This window comes from Bubalus bubalis, chromosome 9, assembly GCF_019923935.1.
Source record: "Bubalus bubalis isolate 160015118507 breed Murrah chromosome 9, NDDB_SH_1, whole genome shotgun sequence".
Taxonomy (NCBI): domain Eukaryota; kingdom Metazoa; phylum Chordata; class Mammalia; order Artiodactyla; family Bovidae; genus Bubalus; species Bubalus bubalis.
In genome coordinates this window covers 64,373,021-64,392,391 of record NC_059165.1, presented here as the reverse complement: position 1 = coordinate 64,392,391, position 19,371 = coordinate 64,373,021, and positions in this window count along the sequence as shown.

Below are 19,371 nucleotides of genomic sequence, written 5' to 3'. Positions count from 1 at the left end.
TGAATATTTCTTGTTAGATTTATTCTTAAGTACTTTATCTTTTCTACTGCTGTTTTAAATGGGAGGTTTCTCTTACATTATATCTTCTGATTATTTATTATTTGTGCTTATGAAGGCTATTGACTCTTGTTTATTTTATATCCTGCTGCCTTGATGAATTATTTTATTGTTTGAGTTAGTTCAGTGGTTCTCACTACCTGGCCTCAGTACATTTGAGGTTCCTGAGACACATTTAGTGGATTCACAAGGTCTGAATACTTTTTGTAATAATAAGACATAATTTGCCCCTTTATTAATAACTTCATTCTCTCTTGAGTGTACAGTGGACACGACATAATGTGTGAAATAGTAACAGACTAAATGCAAAAGCAGATATGAAAATCCAGCTGTTTTCTGTTAAACTCCACAACAAAGAGATGTGCAAAAATGTAAAACAATGTCATTCTCACTGGAAGTTTTTGTATTTTCAAAAAATGCTATTTATGTTAACATGTTTATTAGCATTACTTTTAAATTAATATTTAGAATTTTCTCAGTTTTAATGTCTAATTCAGTAAATATCAGTAGACATAACCCACACAAATTAAAGCTTTTTGAGGTCTTTAATAATTTTTAAGGATGTAAAGGAGTTATAAGGTCAACACTTTTGAGAAACTCTGAGTTTTATCAGTTCTTCTCTAGGTTTTCCGGGTATGCTATCACGTCCTGTGCAGTACAGCTCACTTTCTTTATTCTGTTACAACTCTCGAGACTCTTACCGTTTTCTCTTGCCCAGTTTCACTAGCTAATCCTTCCAGTACAATGTTAGTAGTGGTAAAGTGGGCATCTGTGTCTTCTGTCTTCAGTGGAAATGTCTCTGGTGTTTCCCCATTGAGTAATAGGCTGAGATGCTGCCTTAGGACACTGTGTGTATTATGTTTTCTAAGTCCCTTTCTCTGTGTTTGGTGTTTTTCCATTATTGTCTAAAAGTTTCTTTGGTATTTAGAAGGGTTTTTATTTTTGATCAAGCCATTGCCTTTGCGTTCGTACCTTCTACACTATCCTTAATCTATCCTATTCTTAAACTTTTACCTTGTGGACTATCAGTTTTAAATGATATAATTTACTCCCATCTATTACCTAAATAACAATCAGTGGTCATATTTTACTTTCCCCTTTGTTCCCATTTTTAAAGTTATGTTTTTTCTGCTTGGTCAGAACATATAATGTTCATATATTCTTCTATTACCATGACCCCAGCTTCTCCTTCTTTTATTCTTAGCTCTATAATTAAATATATCAAGTGATCACCATTGATCACTTTGCTGAAGGCCCTCAGCCCATTATCTTTTGGTTGGGTAAAGCTTGGTTTGATAAGGCTAAATATAAAATCCGTGGCTTGTACTCTCTTCCCTGTGTGTTGAAAATGCTGTTTCACTCTGGCCTTGTTTATGTGGCTCAAAGGAAGTTTTATGCCAGACTAAATTTTTCACCTGCATTAAGAATTTGATGCTTTTGCATAGAGGTTGAGGAAGTTTTTGTCATTAAAATCAAGTCATTTTACTAGGAAACATCTCAAAATTGATCATTCTAGATTAGTTTTCCAAGTACACAGGGGGCCTCTTCAATATGTTGATTTAAGATTTTTATTTCTGGAAAGTTTTCTTGTATTATATTTCTAAATACTATTTCTGTTGCATTATTTTTCTTCTTCATGGACTCCAATCATATGTATATTGGACCTTCTTTGCCTATGTTCCATTTTAACTACTTTCTCTCTGTTATTTTTTATTTCTTTTTAAACTAATTTCCATTCTGTTTTTTTGTTTTACAACGTTTCTTCATTGGCCCTTATTAACTGTTTTATTTAGACTTATTCTTTCTTTGGTACCTTGTAATTTATTCTTTATTTTTGAGATAGTTTTGAATTTTTCTTTAATTTTATTTTCCTGAATTTTATCAACTTTCACTGTATTTCTTCCTAATTTGAGGAATCCTCTTTTATTCTTAGGTTTTATATGTGAATCTAGCTTTTTATAGCTTCAAATTTAAAATCGTATTTAATTAGCTTGAAATGTTACTTTATAGCTTTCTTCTTCTGTTTCATGGTTGTTTTTTATTTTGGTGGGAGGGTGAGAAAATTTTTAGCTAAACTGTTTGATTTATATTTTATCTTTTCTTTTAGTAGCTGCTGCTGCTAAGTCGCTTCAGTCATGTCTGACTGTGCGACCCCATAGACGGCATATGGCCTTATTCTGATTTTGTTTCCCCCTCCACTCCTAGGCATTTTTGAGGAGAGAGTTCCTATTTCAAGAGCGCCCTCTTATGTCAGTATAGTGAAGTACAGTTTATTGAATGGTTGGTGCTGGGAGTGGAGAGAGTTGAGTTCAGTCACTGTGGAATGTTTGCGGCCCCATGAACTGTAAAGGCTTCCCTATCCATCACCAACTCCGGAGCTTGCTCAAACTCACGTCCATCGCGTCGGTGATGCCATCCAACCATCTCATCCTCTGTCGTCCCCTTCTCCTCCCGCCTTCAATCTTTCCCAGCATCAGGGTCTTTTCCAATGAGTCAGTTCTTCGCATCAGGTGGCCGAAGTATTAGTTGCAGCTTCAGCATCAGTCCCTCCAATGAATATTCGGACTGATTTCCTTTAGGATGGACTGGTTGGATCTCCTTGTGGTCCAAGGGTCTCTTAAGAGTCCTTGGGAGTGAGGAGACGGGTTTGGTATATTTTGTTTCTGACTCTCTCTCTTTTTTCCTGCAAGATTCTTAGTTTCCCTCTCTTTCTTTCTTTCAAAATTACTGTCAATGCTCTAAGGGGCAACAGTTTTTAATTTCCTTCTTCTTTTAAAAGTCATAATTCTCTGTCATTGCTGCCTCTAACCCAACTCACTTTTAAGTAGTTTCCCTGTAGCCAGTATTGTGAACTGCTAAGTTAGTGTGTTTTTTTATTTTCCAGCTTTGTTGAGGTATAATAGACTTTAGTGATGGACTTTTCTTTTCTGGGATCATTCTTTATCTATGTCCTCCACTCCCCTCCTCTTTTTCCTCATGGATTTCCCAAGACTCCCCTTTTTAGTGCTCTATAGTAAAAAACTTGCAGCAGTTGTAGGTGCTGTGTTGAAATTTGGTGTTCATTTCTTTACTTAACTGTAATTTGAAGTTCATAGTATTATCTAGTGCCTTGTAATGTTGAAGACATGGATCATATGTAGATTTTTTTCCTACCTACCCCCACCCCCCATCAGTCTTAGCTTCTTTGTGTGTTTCTTGCTTTTGGTTTTAGATGTGAGGAAAGGTTTAGATTTAGGAGGCCACCATCATCTTCCATCTTATTACTGAAAAAAAGGTGAAAATGTTGATTTTTAAAGGAACGTCTATCATTGCAACAAATGGTTTTAAATTACTTGGATTAACAAATTTGGTGACAATAAGACCACTACCTGTGTTAATCACATTTTTATTTATTATTTTCAGTGAGAGAAATGTTCCATGGTGGAAGTTTTTAGAAATCTTTTCATACAGCATAGGAGTTGTACCCTATTGTGAGAGAGGGTGGCCCCTATAGAAACATAATTATTCTTCTTAAAAACACTTATGCTCTGAAAGCCATTTCAGTTTTAATGCTGGCATTTCCCTACTGTTCCTTATGGTTCAAGAATCCCTGCACTCATCTTCTTTGCTGGTTGTTGGCATATTGCTAAGTATCCAGTAATTTTTTTTAAGCATCAAAAGAAATAATCTAAGCTCTACATTTTTCTCTTGATGGGGATGAGTTCAGTCTAAGCTAAGTCTTTGCCAGTGAGAAGAGCCTTGGTTCTGACAAGTGGCTGCTAACAAGGGAATTGCAAAAACCAGGAGACTATCTTTGTAATAAGGCAACTGTATGTTCTTTGTTTCTTGGAGCTACTGCTTTGGTGCCTTCTCCAGTGGTCTCTCAGTGCTTGTCTTATTCCATTTCTAGTAGGTGTTTTTTCCCCTCCTCAGAGAATCTTTGTAAAAAACTGAGGACAGTGCAAGGCAAGTATTTCTTGAACAAGACATAAAACCACTAGCCATACAAGCAGACAGATTGATAAATTAGACCACATGAAACGTACAAACTTCTCTTCATCAAAACACACCATTAGGAAAGTGAAAAGTCAGTCTATAGGATGGAAGAAAACATGTATCCTACTCTATAAGTAACATTCTATAAATGTTATAGAATTCTACTTATAGAATACATAAGTAACATTCGCAAATTCATAAGAAAAAGACAGCTCACTAGAAAAATGTGCAAGGAAGGCCTGAAAAGATATTTCATAAAAGAGGATATCCACATGGCCAAAAAGCACATGAAATAGTGTTTAGCTTCATTAGTCATCAAAGAAACACAAATTAAAACCACAGTGAGATAACACTATATTTACCAGAATGACTGAGGTAGAATAAGCAAACAAACCCAGAAAATACCCAAGTGTTGACAAGGATATTGAATACTGGAAATCATATACACTTTGTGTAACTGTGTCTGCTGCTAAGTCACTTCAGTTGTGTCCGACTCTGTGTGACCCCATAGACAGAAGCCCACCAGGCTCCCCTGTCCCTGGGATTCTCCAGGCAAGAACACTGGAGTGGGTTGCCATTTCCTTCTCCAATGCATGAAAGTGAAAAGTGAAAGGGAAGTCGCTCAGTCCTGTCCGACTCTTAGCGACCCCGTGGACTGCAGCCTACCAGGCTCCTCCGTCCATGGGATTTTCCAGGCAAGAGTACTGGAGTGGGGTGCCATTGCCTTCTCTGGTAACTGTGTCTACCAAGGTTAAAATATGCCTTCCATTCTAGGTGTATGCCCAAGAAATGCACACATGTGAACCTCAAAAGACATGTATTAGAATGTCATAACAACACCATTTGTAACAGCTCTGAACTGGAAACCACCAACATACCCATCAAGAGTGGGAAGGATAAATGAATTATGGTATAAATTCACACAGTGGAATACTATATATTGCGATTAAAATGAACAGCCTACTGCTATTTCCAACAATATGGAATGAAGCTCATAAACATAAAGTTGTACTTCAATAAAAAGTTAAAACAGGAATAGAAACAAAAAAGTAGGCCAAACAACCTAAAAACTGATGCTCAAATGGGAGGTATTCCTGGGGTTTTGCATTAATAGTGAGAGCCTCCACATTTAGAACAGGTTGGATGGCAAGGCCACTCAGCTAGTTGGGCCTCCAGTCCACTGAAGGGACCCGCGTGGCCACCCGGCCAGCCTCTGAGCCAGGGTTCTAGGACGTGACGGGAAAAACCTTGATAATGTCACAAACTAAAAACAAGGACAGAGTCTTCTCACCCACAAAAGTTACAGCTTTGAGAATTCCTTTGTTTTTAATCAATTTTTACTCAGGCAACGTAGAAATACAATTGCCTTCATTTACAACATTACAGGTGATACAATATCAAAGATTTCCTTTAAAATAGTGTGAGGTGGGGAGTGGCTGGGGGTTAAAACATGATTGGTCATTATCTGATGGTTGTTGAGCCTGAGCCACAGATACTTGGGACCTTGCTGTGGTGTTCTCTGCATTTTTATTTCTACTTAAAGTTTTTTTCTATAAAAAGCAAACACAACACATCATTATTGAAAAGGCTTAAGTCACTATAGATCTCTAAGCTTCTGGTATTTATTCCTCTTTTCCCTGCCGCAGCTAACTGTCACCAGTTTAGGTCTGTCTTAGGAGGAAACAGATGGCACGTTCTAACTAGGATGATTTGAGGAGGTTTTAGTAGAGAGACCCTATGTAAAGTCATGTGAAGGGAAGGCCCAAAGCATCACGCAGTACCCCAGGGAAGGCTTTCTCACCTTTAGGCCCAAGGAACTGAACCTGGGAGAAGAGAGCTGAGCAACTTGAAAGGGGCCGGGAGCTTTGGTTGTGGTCAGTTTTTGGAGACACTATAGGTAGAAACTGGGAGAATAAATACTCTGGTCTCCTTCTCCTCCATTCCTTTGATCTTGTATTGGTGCTCAGCACTGGCTGGAAGGCAAGGTCACCCGCTGATGCTGTTCACTCAGGTCAGCCTCCCAGGGCATGGGGTAGGCTGGAGCGTGGTGGAGAGTGGATCTGCAGGGGCGCATGGAAGATATCCAGTGTAGGTCTAACCATATGTTTTCCAGTGTATTTGTGTATGTATATTTATGAATCCAGTGGGTTTTCATTGTTGTCTTTTTTTTTTTTTTTTAAATATCCTTGGGATCATATCACATGCCTCATTCAGCAACTTGTGGTTTTCACTCATCAGTGAGTGTCCTGGTGTTCTTTCCATGGCAGTACTTCAAGATCTACCTCATTCTGCCTTGTGCCTGATAGTATTCCACAACGTGGACGTAGAATAGTTTATCTTACCATTAACCCTTGACAAAAACTTAAGTTGCTTCCTTCTTGAGACTTTGTTGTCTTAACCCTGGAGACTCTCTGGCCATCTTGGGAACATCTGGAGAGTGGCCACATGTAAAATGTTGTTTGTTTCCATGGAGTCTCATGATTGGTTGAAGGATTTTTGTGTTGTAGGATATACTTGAACTATTCAAACAGTTCTGACTTTTGGCCGCTGAGACTGCTGAGGAGAAAGATAAGGAAAGTCATGAGGACTGGATCAAGAGTTGGAAGATGGAGTGTGAGTTCCAGGTTTGCCCCTGCCTTGCTGTGTGACCTTGGGCAAGTTGCTTAACCTCTCTGATCTTTGGTTTTACCTCTGTAAACTGCAGATGATATTCCAACCTGCTTCACCTGCCCCCTGTAGTAGTTGTGAAGGTGTTGGGAAACAAAGGGTGAGAAAGAGCTTGAGGTGGAATCCGGTGACAGTTCCCTATCAGAAGACAGGGCTTGTGCTTCTGTTCGCCAGGCCTCTCCCTGCAGGCAAGACCATGGCAGAATTTCCAAGAAGGGTGCTGTTTCCCTGCTCCCATCACCCCCAACCACAGCCGTGGCTCAGATTTGGCTTCCCTGAGTATTATCCGACCTTGTGCTTTTTGGTTGTTTTTTTTCCATGGGGCTAATTTGCTATAGGACTTGGACTCCTTTTTTCCTAGAAGCCTGCATGTCTCTTGGGATTGGAAGACATGGTCCAAAGACCAGTAGCTGGTCCTTCTCACTTCTGACTTTAGATCAGAGAGGCTGCAGGTGTCACGGTCACCACCCCACAAGGGCAGGATGACAAGCTAGAGGATAGATCTGTGTCCATTACTTATACCAGAGCATCAGAACGCGCTTTCCCCAGAAAGCATCTCTTCCAGTAAACCACAGCCATTGCTCCTTGAGTGCTTATCGCGGCAAGCACCATGCCAAGTGCTTTCCATAACCATCTCACTTGGTTCTCACAAGAACCCTATTATCAGTAGTCTTACTTCCATTTTACAGAAGAGGAAACATAGGCTCAGAGAGTTTAAGGTGCTTGCCCCAGGTCATGCAGTTAGAAAGAGGCAGGGTTGGAATTCACACCCCAGTCCAGTCTCTCTGACAGCAGGGCCATGTCCTTGGCCACTGGGCTGTATGCCTTCCTGGCTCACTCTGCTATACCTGAGGCCACTCTGCCCTGGGTTTCTTAAGGTTTCAGTGTGATTTGACCTGGACTATTTCCTGTCCATGTGTGCCTGACTCCCTAAAAAAATAGCGAATGTGTTTTCTGGTTTTGTGCCCTCTGGAGTGACTGGGTTAGAGTTGTGTATGTAGTAGGAGCTCAGCGAATGCCAATTTCTTGCGAAAATCCTACTGGGGTGCTGTTGGCAGGACCGGCAGAGCAAAAAGGCAGCATTGGCCCTTTATGGAAGTTATCAAGAAGATGAATAAGGCTTGAAACGCGAGACCCTGGCAGGGCTGACTCAGACCTCACAGAATGACTTGCCCTGGCCTTTGAAGAGCTGAGAGCTATTTACATCCAACTAATGGACCTCGCTGGCTGCGAGCAGTCAAAACCGCTGTATAAATACTCCCGCCAAGGCCACAGAGTGAGTGAGGACAGGAACAGGAAGAGACCCCTCCCCACCCTCCTCCCCTCCCTGAGAAGCCCATGGGGGAAGCGATGGCTCTGATTTGGTGGGGAGCCACTGGCAGTGAGCCCGTGCGTGGTAGCAGCGTGGAATCTAGTTGGCAACGTGGTGTGTAGAAATCTCTCATGGCACGAGGTGCTTTGAATAAATAAGTGGTGGCCAGCTGTTAGTCTTCCTATTGGCGTGAACATCCATCATGGCATGTTTCAAATATAAGTCTGGGAAGGAGAAGCTCAGACGCCCATGAAAGGCAAACGCTAGGCTGATCACCCAGCCCAGTCTGGCACTCATGGGCCTCAAGAAACTCACAAACTGGAAACACTGGCAGGGGTCTGTCCCGGGGGTTGGACACAGGGTCTCATGCTCTCTATAGGTGTCCCCCACCCCACCCAGGAGCTGAGTGTTTTGCAGCAGGGGACTCTTGAGGACGCCAGGCTCCCGCTGGGACCTGTTTGGTGAAGTCAGTGCAGTGCTGATGGCAGTTTCCCTTTTCCGGGTGTCCTTCCCCATCTCCTGCCACTGGCCCTGACTCACAACAGACCTTGAGAACAGGTGGGCTGGGAAGGGCAAAGGCTCCTCCCACTGGGCCCAGCCCCTTGTCTGCACATGGTGGTCATGGCCCAGGGGCTGTTTGAGGTGCCCTGCTTTGGGGCTAGCTGGTGAAAGGGCAGAATGTCACCACCAATCTATGGTGAGCTCTCCAGTGCCACTCTCTGTCCACTGGGAGCAGGTCCAAACCCACCATGGCAGTCTTATCTACCCTCAGCCAGGCTGGGCGAAGGAGCCTGGGGCCTGCCTAGCCTGTGCTCCTCACATCCTGCAACCAAATATGCTCTCTCTCGTCTTCATTTAGGATCATTTGTATTGCTTTTTTGTCTTCCTCCCTGGGTATTCATTCATTCACCTACTCATTCTAAAAATATTATTTTGCATCTACAGTGTACCAGGCACTGGGAAGACAGGGGTGAGCGAGAGGTGGTCTCTTCTTACTGGAGCTGACCTTTCATTGGAGTGGGGTGCACTGTCAGATAAAACACAAGAGACTAAAAGATAACCTCACGTTGTGAAGAGTGCTATTAAAGAAATAAAGGGGAGAGAGCCTCCTCTAGATACTGTGGCTTTTCTGCTGCTACTGCTGCTAAGTTGCTTTAGTCGTGTCCAACTCTCTGTGACCCCATAGATGCCAGCCCACCAGGCTCCCCCGTCCCTGGGATTCTCCAGGCAAGAACACTGGAGTGCGTTGCCATTTCCTTCTCCAATGCATGAAAGTGAAAAGTGAAGTCGCTCAGTCGTGTCCGACTCTTAGCTACCCCATGGACTGCAGGCCACCAGGCTCCTCCGTCCATGGGATTTTCCAGGCAAGAGTACCGGAGTGGGTTGCCTTTGCCTTCTCTGGTGGCTTTTCTGAGGAGGTGACTTTTAAGCTGAAGCCTAAAGACTGAGAAGGAATCCACCAAGTGAAGATGAGGGGGACGAGCATTCCACAAGAGAGACAAGCATATGCAAAGGGCCTGAGGTCAGGGAGAGCTTGGTTTCCTCGTGGAATTAAAAGACACGGAGGTGTCTAGAGTGCCGAGAGTTGAAGGTGATCTAAGAACAACTCAGAGTGGCATCTCAGGCCCTGTGACAGTCTGGAGAGCAGAGGAGCTCAGTGGGCTTTGCTAAGGTTGGGGAGTCTTAATGGGGAGAGGGGGCGTTGTGCACTGAGAATGTTGCTTTAGGAACATTCCGTACACTTGTTACATGTATCAGGAGCCTAGTGCTTGCCACGCGTTGTACTGAGTGCTGGGATGGATGACACTGAGTTTGGATGGTCTCCTGGAAGCAGAGAGGACCCCACAGGGTCTTTACCTTGGGGTGACATGGTAAGATCGGAAACGGAGCAGCCCCAGGGGCAGTGGCTTCAGTGAGTTCTCTGCAGAATGGTTTCCCAGAGACCATTCCCCACTTTCTTCCTGCAGCCTGAGACCCAGGCTTGTCTGGCCTTTCACAGCTGGTGTGGCCAGTGCCCTCTTCATAGTAGGTGCATGGTGGCCCCGGACTCGGGAGCGTGAGCTGAGTATGCCTGGTCATTGGGAGGAGGAGGAAAAGGTCTGTTCCAAGGCACAGAAAGCACAGAGGCTGCAGATGTGGAAAGGGGAAACAGCCCTTGTTGCCCACCTTCTAGGCAGGCAGGGAAACTGAGTCCTAGGGGGAAAGTCGCAAAGTTTCTTGACTGGCTAATTGTACTTTGCATTTCATGTTTGAAAAGTACTTAAAGAGATGGACGGTGTGACCTGCCCAGCTCACATATCTATCTGTAGTGCCATGAAGGTGGCTGGCCTGAGAGTATCTGCCATCTGTGTCCTGGAGAGCCCTCAGCTTGTGTATCCCAGCTCCTTTATTCCTGAGGATAAATGGACTTATCTCTGGCCATAGAGGCTCTATGTGTTTGGAGGGGTCATTTCTATTCTTAGGCTCTTCGCTCTCCTTGAAGGTTTACATAAAGTGTTTATAGCTGTTACCCACACTAACTTCTGCTTACCACGTGGAAAACAGTGGCAGGACTTATTTTGCTTTAGGGTTTGTGGGAGGAGAAGGGGACGACGAAGGATGAGATGTTGGATGGCATCACTGACTCAATGGACTTGAGTTTGAGCAAGCTCCAGAAGATAGTGAAGGACAGGGAAGCCTGGCGTGCTGCAGTCCATGGGGTTGCAAAGAGTTGGACTCAACTTATTGGGTGAATTGAACTGATCTGAACTTGGGCTTTAAATGGAAGACACTAGGGCTTGTTGGGTAGGCTTTGGTCTCCAGAGTCATGCTGCCTGGGTTCTGGCTGTTTGGAGCAGTGACCTGACCTCACTGAGACTCAGGTCCGTCAGGAGAGAGAGTCAGACAGTGGGCCCTGCAGTGCAGACTGCGGCTTGCTTGCCAGGCGCTTGTCCTCAAGCACATTCTACACACAGCTCAGTGATGCTGCACCCTGAGTGCATCACAGTCACCAGAGGGTCTGTGCTAGCAGGCGGCTGGACCCCCCTCCCGAGAGGAGCCCAGCCAGGAGGACTAAGGTGGGCCCAGGAATCTGCCTTTCCATCCGGTTCCCAGGCTGTTGGTCCCAGGACCACACTTTGAGAATGGCTGCGTGAATGCATTTAATCAGCCATCACGACAACCCCCTGAACTTGTTATTACTGTTATTACAACTTTGCTGATGAGGAAATTAAGGATTAGTGGGTGAAGTAACTTGCCCAGGGTCACACAGCCGTTGGGCGGCGAAGCTGGGATTCACATCCCGGTCTGGGTGATGCACAGCCATCGTTCCTGGACTCCGAGGGGAGTTGTGTGTGAGTCCCAGCAAGTGCCTGTCTGGCAGGGATGAGGCACTCCATACATGCTGGCTGCGGGCCCTTTACCCCTTCAGACTCAAGCGGGCCTTTATCGGAGATGATAGTTGACACTGAGTGGTTTTCATTGTTGTTTGGTGATACAGCAGAACCAAATTATACTCAGAAAACTTAGAAGATCTAGACTAAAAAGGGTGAGTGGCTGGAGAGGGGCTGATTCACCAGACAGTCACAGGCCTCCAGGGTGGGCAGGGACCGTGCAATCACTTGTTGTCCTGGCCCTTCCCCAGCAGAGGGTTCCCAGCCCCGTGGGAGGGCTTCCTGGGCTGGGACCCTCACTCACTCCGCTGACACCGGGACAGAGAGAAAGAGCTTCATTTTCAGAGGCGGGGTGTTGGCCTAATGGAGCTGGCCCAGGCCAGCAGAGGGACATCACGGCCTCTGTCTTCCTGAGCCTCTTTCCCCAACTGGAGTAGGGGGTCTGGTCCCTACAGGACAAGCTGTATACTGGGAGCCCCTCAAGCCTGTGCAGACAGCATGGGTGCAAACACGGAAGACTGAGTCCAGGGCAGCACTGGGAACCTTAAAGCTGGACTTTACAGGAGGGGAGGGACTGCTGGTGAGGGAACTGGCCTGAGCAAAGGTTCAGGCAGTGTAAATGCAAACGGCTCCCTCAAGGCACATCATGCAGTTCTTCCAGCACATTCAGTCCTATCTCCCCATCAGTGTTTCCTCGATGGAAACGTTTCTACTTTAGTCAGACAGTGGGCAACCTTGCCTACCAGGCAGAAGCGTTTGGGTTGTCTGCCGTTGAGGTAAAGGAGCAGAGGGCTGCAGAGTCCTAGAAGCAGGCAGATCCACTGCCCGTCTTGGCCTGAGCTTCAGCTGCTGAGGGGGCATGTTGCTTTTTTTTTTTTTGAATTCTCAGTCCAAACATTTTTGCAAACTTTCTAAGTAAATCCTCTGGAAGCTGATTATCATGGAGACATCAGCCAGGCAGTCCCTTCTTTGTACCCCATCCTCTTTTTTTTTTTTTGCTGGCAAGGAATGGATTTGGGGAGTGCCATTGTCTGTGTTCCAGCTCTCCCAGCCCGGAGCAGACCCTGCTGAAGCTGGTACCTTTATCTTGGTGAGCTCAACCCTCAACTCTCTGGGTCTTAGCTGGATTAAGGGCCTAGATGTTGCCGAGGAGGAAGGAGGGACCTCTGTAATTGCTGTTTAAATCTACCTAACAATAGCCACATGTGGAGCCAGATTTGAGGGTTATTAAATATGAGCACCATTCTTCCCCCAAACATGCCTGTGTTTGCATAGCTGGGCAACATGGGGAAGTGGGGGCTGGGAGAAGGCTGCCGAGTCAAAAGGGGGCTTCAGAGGCCCCTTTTCTGAGAGAGAGGGCAACCCTGGGTTTGGCTGAGAAGCCTGGTGACCAGAGTCTCCCAACCCTGGTCTGGGCTCACTCTAGGCCCCTACTCCTTTCTTTCTTTTTTTTTTTATTTTTTAATTTTTTGGCCATGAATGTGGCACGTAGGATCTTAGTTCCCTGACCAGGGATTGAACCTGCGCCCCCTGCATTGGAAACAAGGAGTCCTAACCACTGGACTGCCAGGGAAGTCCCCCCTGCTCTTTTCTTAGGGGTTCTCATCCTCTGCAGCAACTGCCTGCTGTCTTGGTGTGACACAAGGGAAGGACGGGGTGCTGTGGAGAGAGGCCTGTAAGCTGGCTTATCTGCTGCCATTTGGGGACAGATGGTCATGTGCATCTCAGCTTTGCCCTGGTGCCCTTTGCCCACAGTGAAGGGTGATGGGCAAGGACATTGTGTTGTGACGGTGTGGCATGCCCAGCTCCTTCCATGGCGGGGTGGAGGGAAAGCCCAGAGGCTCAGTTTCCCAGCTCTACACCGTCAGGCCTGAGAGCTGACAGTGAGTCGCATGGCCTTATTCTGACCAGCTGATATTTTGGAGACAATGTGCTCTGCAGGTGTGTGTCTTTGTGACAGGAACCAGCTCAGGGAAAGGCCTGGAGGGGGTGTGGAGCTGCCTCTGGAGGGGGCGAGGTCCCAGGAAGGGTGCAGCCAGCTTCCGGTGCCACCCTCTGGCTTGGGTGTGGTGCTACCACCCGAGGCTGTGGGGGGGGGGGGGTGCTCCCCTGCAAAGGTCTAGGTGCTCTGGGACCCTGGAGGCAGGACGACAGGTGTGGCCGAGACAGAGGCCAGTGGATGCCGATAATCTGGGAGGGCTGCCGCTCTGAGTGAGCCCCAGGGCGGCCTCTCCTGTCACTCATCAGACATGGTGGCTTGTCAACCATGGAGAACAGAATTAAAATCCTGCAAAGACATGTCTTTCCTTTGATTTTTGCTTTAAATGATAGATTTAAGCAACTTTGTAAACTGTGTTATTCAAGTTAAGTTTCCAGAAAGGAAACTAAAGCGTCATAAAGACAAAGGACGGACAGGGAATTACATTTGTATCACATGATAGATGAAAAATGTACACATTTCTTACAAATCAGTAGAAACTTCTTGCAAGGTTGTGGAAATAGCAACCCTTGTAAATGCTGGTGCATGTAGCCAGGGTATTTCTGAAAGGCCCTTTGGCATTAACTACCTTTAAAATATGCACAAAGCTTTATGTTTTGCCTCTTTCTACAAGGTTCTGTTTCTTACCGATTTTTCTCCCAATTTTGGACATCTTTAAAAAAAAATTTCTATATGGCTGCACTGGATCTTCGTTGCTGCACGCCAGCTTTCTCTAGTAATAGTAGGCGGGGGCTACTGTTCGTTGCCGGGCACGGGCTTCTCATTTCAGTGGCTTTTCTTGCTGTGGAGCACAGGCTGTAGGGCGCGTGGGCCTCAGTGGTCGTGGCACACAGGCTTACTTGTTCCCCGGCATGTGGGATCTTCCCAGACCAGGACTGAACCCGTCTCCTCGGCATTGGCAGGCAGATTCTTAACCCCTGGACCACCAGGGAAGTACAGTCCCCCCCCCCCCTTTTTTTTTCTGGTCATGAATAGCAAATTTTTCTTCTTTGGGTACCATTGTATAAACATATTTATTGTGACTTTTGTTATGTTTATATACTTATAATGCATTTTGTTTTGAAATGCTGTTGTAGATCATTTCTACCCTGTCCGTAGTCCGTGTTAGCCATGTTTCTAAGAGCACTGTAACACCAGGCTCTTCTCCAATAAGAGTGGGGTTGGGGTTGGGGAGAAGGGAGAAGTATGGGCTTTGGTGATGGTCAAGGGTGCCAATCCCAGCAGTGTACTTCACTCTCTGGGTGGTTTCAGGTGGGTTACCTAACCTCTCTGAGCCTCAGTGTCTGCGTCTTTCACAGAGAGTACTGCACCTAGGGGCACTGTTGTGAGGATGAGACGAAGAAATGAGTAAAGCCCCTGGGCACTGGTTCTGCCTGTGGGGACTGCTTGGTGAATGGAGTCATGGTTACCAGGTGGACAGGGTTCCCGTGACTAGCACTTAATCATTTGGGCCCAGGGAGCTTTGGTGGTTCACTAGGTCCAATCCCCTGTGTCTTGGCAGGACTGTATTCCAAACATCCCCAAGAGACTGCTATCCACTCCCATCTCAGGGACCTCAGGGGCGGTGCGGGGGAGCCCAGACTCCTGCTTACTAATGCATTCCAGTGTCACACCCTTGGAGCCAGGAAGTCCTCCTGAGTATCTACACTTAATCCCCCTGGCTAGATTTGAAGGTTATTATTTTTTTTTTCCTTACTGTTTCTGTAGGGGAAAAAAGACTGAAATTTTGCTCGTGCAAAAAGGTGTCTGACTTCCATGGCAAGCAGCTCTATTTTGCAATCTCCATATGAAATCCCTTGGTAGGAAGGCTCAGGAGGAGGAAGTGAGAGGGGCTGTGGAGAGAGAGCTGTAATGTCCTGGGGCTTGTCCCTGATCAGCCCTTGGAAAGGAACCACATTACTGGACATGTCCTCCCTTGACATCCATGTATTCTCCTGCTTGCACTTATTTCTACGTGACTGTCTTGAAGGAATGGAAGACTCACTCTGACCTTCCTCCCCCAGCACACCTATCTTGCTTACCTCCTCTAGGGTCCTTCCTCTCAGGGGGGTGTCTGTCCATCCACTCACACAGCTGGACACTCAGGGGGCATCCTTGACCTGGCCGCTCTAGCTCCCCGGGGGTGTCCAGGCCCATGTCTTGTTGGTTTTACGTCCTGTAGCTCTTGAACCCCTCCACGTCTGTCCATCCTCACTGCTGCCACCGTATCCCCCTGCCTTTGTCTCTTGCCTGGACAGCTGCAGTAGCGTCCTCGCAGCCTCCTGCTTTTATCTGGCCCTCCTGGCCTTTTCTCCATTCAGCACCCAGAGCCATCTCTGCAGAACACCCTTGCACTCACCTCTTTAATGGTGTCCCACTGACCTCTGTAGAAAGACCAAACCTCTTTGGGTGCCCTCCAAGCCCTTGTCTGTTGTCTTGCCGCTCCTTGCTCTCTACTCCTCAGCCACTTTGGCCACCTCTCCCAGCTCCTCAAACATACCATGTTCCCTCCTACCCCAGGGCCCTGACACATACTCTTATCTCTTCCCAGACCACTTTCTGCCCTACCCATATCTGCCTGGTTAACTGTTACTTATGCCTTAGATGTCAATATAACAGTTATTTCTAGCAAAGCCTTCCCTGACTCTCAAGCCAGCTCAGGTGCCTTTATCAAAAGCTCTCCTGGAGCAGAGTTCCTTTCCTTTAGAGTCCCTCACTGAGTTTACAATTAGGCATTCATTCATGTGTGTGTGTGTGCGCGCGCTCAGTCACGTCCGACTCTTTGCGACCCCATGAACCATAGCCTGCCAGGCTCTTCTGTCCATGGGAATTTTCAGGCAAGAATACTGGAGTGGGTTGCCATTCCCTTCTCCAGGGGGCTACAGTCTTCTCTGGCGGGCTATGGTCCATGGGGTCACAGAGAGTCAGACACGACTGAGTGACGAACATTTTCACACTTTCTTTGGTGTTTAGACCAGGCAGGAGTGGTTCATCAGGTGTTTCATGCAGGATAGTTGTCAAGTTCTAACCTACAAGGGGCTTTGTACTCCTGAACAGGCTGGTGTACTCAGAGCCTTTGTGGATGGGGTTATACCTATATGCTAGAAGAAGGGCTCTTGCTATTTATAAGAACCCCATTTTTATGGGGTGAAAAAATCAATCCTTGCCTAAAGCAAATAATTACCAGATGATTGGTCCCTTTTGTGACTTCAGTTTGCCATGTGCACTAAGAGCTTAATTAGCTACTTCCTAGAGAAATAAGTGACTTTAGCTGGTCACAGTCTTTGTAGGAGTAAGCTCCAAGGGCCCTAGTGGTAATGGGGTCTTCTCAGGCAGCTGGTCAACCTCCGGGTCTCAGAAGTGACGTCAAGGGCATTTGGTAGTTACCACAAATAAATTGTCACTGTGTATGAACCCCCCAGTGAGTTGAAGAGCTAACCCTCTTTCTGCATTCCTCCCAGTCTCCCATCTCAGATGTATAATGCCCTCTTGCAGTTCCAGTGTCTCAGTATTGATGGGTAAAAGTGCCAACTTGACAGGCTGATGGTCTAGTGAGCAGGTCGGTCTGGGTTTGTCCTGGTTTGTCACTGGCTGTCTGTGTAAGCTGAAGCATCCCTTCACCTGTTTGACCTCAGTCTTCCCGCCTGATGCATCGCTTACAGGTGTGTGGGGCTCCCTCTAAGAAAACAAGTCAGAGAGGCTTTGAAAAGTCTAACGTTATTCAAATCCAGAGAACTCTCAGAAAAAAAAAAAAAAAAAAAGAGAACTCTCAGGATGGAAATAGACCCATTGGCAAATGTGAAGAATTTTTAATGCTTGATCTTCTGTTCTAATGTCTGACCTCCTGGTATAGGTTCATCTATTTCTCTGGGCCTCAGTCTCCCCAAGGAATAAGAGGGTTTGATTCTGGGTTGGCAGATAGAAGAACTAATTGCTGTCCCATCTCTGCTCTCCCGCAGTTAAGGCAGACACCACTAATGAACACCGAGTATGCGGTCCTCCTTGGTAGACAGCCACAGACAGCCAGCCAGGACTCCTTTCTCCAGGCTTGCCTCAGCAGTGAAGCTGTTTGAAAGTTGTGGAGAGCAAACCCTCATGAATTAACTGATGTGCCTATAGGGGGATCAAGGCCTGGGGAGGCTGACTCGCCCAAGACTTGGGGGTAAGAGCACTTGTGAACTTACAGCTGGCTTTGGGGAGGTGGCTTGATGGCATCTAATGTTTGGAATGTGCTGAACAGGTCCAACTCGGGTCAAAAATGGGCCCATCATGTGTTTCAAAGGCATCACTCTTTTCTTCTGCCCATCTCACGGGAGGCCCTTGACTTTGTTCGCTCTCAGAGGTCTCTGTGGTCCTTTGGCTGCCTGCCTCCCTTCCTGTCACGGGGTGACTGTGGCAGACTCCAACAAGGATTGTGCCAGTCCCCATGGAAGCAGATCCATGGCCATGCCCCTCCCTGGGACCTGGGGCTGAGCACCCTCCTTGGAACAGGTATCTGGGGCCATGAGCCCCAGGAGGTGCCATCCTGTCTTTAGAAGTGAGCTGGTTTTCCATCATGTAGGGAGCTTTTCTGCCCAGAGGAGTGAGGACAGAGAGTTATTTTGCAAAGGAAGAGGCTGGGGAGGCTGTGGCGAGAAGAAGCATCGGGAAGCTTAGGTGAGCGGCTCAGAGCTCTTCTCTTCCCACCCCATCCAGTGTAGGGTCCCCATGCAAGTGTGTGGCTGGGGAAGGAAGGGTGTGCCAGATGGGGCCTGAGCTGAATTTGGGTGTGGGCCTGTGAATGAGCAGTGTGATGTTTGGCCTAGGCTCCTGAGGGTGGCAGGCCCAGCTGAGACACCAGCTCTGTTTAGTCAGGGGACTGGGCCTAGGGGCAGAGGCCTGCGTGCTGGGGGCCTGCCTCCTCATTGGCAATAGAGCGGTTGGAGGTACTGTGGGAGAGGCAAAGGTCCTCTCTTCTCTGTACGCCTCTCATCTCCTTCTTTTATTTTATTCTTTCTATCTTGCTTAAGAAACTGATGTCATGAAGACATGATGTGGCCCAGTAGGCCAGACCCCAATGTGACCCTGTCCAGACCCCAGGTCCAGACATCCCTCCCCCACTGCTCAGGTGTATCCCAAGGGCCAGGTACCCTTGTTTGTGAATTCTGGGCATCTCAGACAGGCAGTTTTCCTCCAGACCTGGTTATGCCATCTAACAAATTCATTTGGGGGCGAGCTCGGAGATGAGGTTCAGAGGAGTGCGAGAATTGTCTTTTTAACTGTCCCCAGGATGCCTGGAGCAGGCTTGGAGGATTCTTACTAATCTAATCCCTGTCAGAAAAGGAACGATAAAACAATTCAGGCTTTAGAAGCCAAATCCCCTTCCTGCGCTCACACTGCTTCTCGCTTTCTCCCGGACTATTTTCCCTCCTTTGTGATGAAGCCGTGGTTCAGCTCCTCCATAAGGGTTTCAGTGGATTTCATGTTTCACTCTTCCATTTTTCATATTTAAATTTGCTTTACTCTCTGGTTTGACTTTCCACTGACCCTTGAAGAATTGGCGTATTTTAAGGAGGGGGAAGAGATCTCATTATAGGAAATGAGAAAAATGGGGCAGAGTTTTAAAACTTTTAATGACTAAAACACAGTGTTCCAAGTCGGTATTGCGCTGGGGTTGAAGTCACTGTTTGGTTACAAGTCTTTAGGTCTAAACGGGGTTGATGACATCTGTTTAATTTTAGATGTCTGGAATACATTCTGAAAATAATGAAATCCAAATGTATGACCAAATTAGAGAACAATTTTATCTGTGACAAAGAAGTTTTTAAAATAAGAGCAAACATTTCGACCAAACAAAACTTTAAAAGGCCCATCAAACCTTTGGTCATCTTGCCTCAACTTTTTCCCAGTGGGTCTCCATGGTTGAGAGAACTCTGTGTGTGAACCAGACGTTATTATGTAATTTTATACCCATTTTCCTGTCCTTTCTCTGGGTGTGCGCTCTGCTATGTGCTGTCAGCCCCGGAGAGACT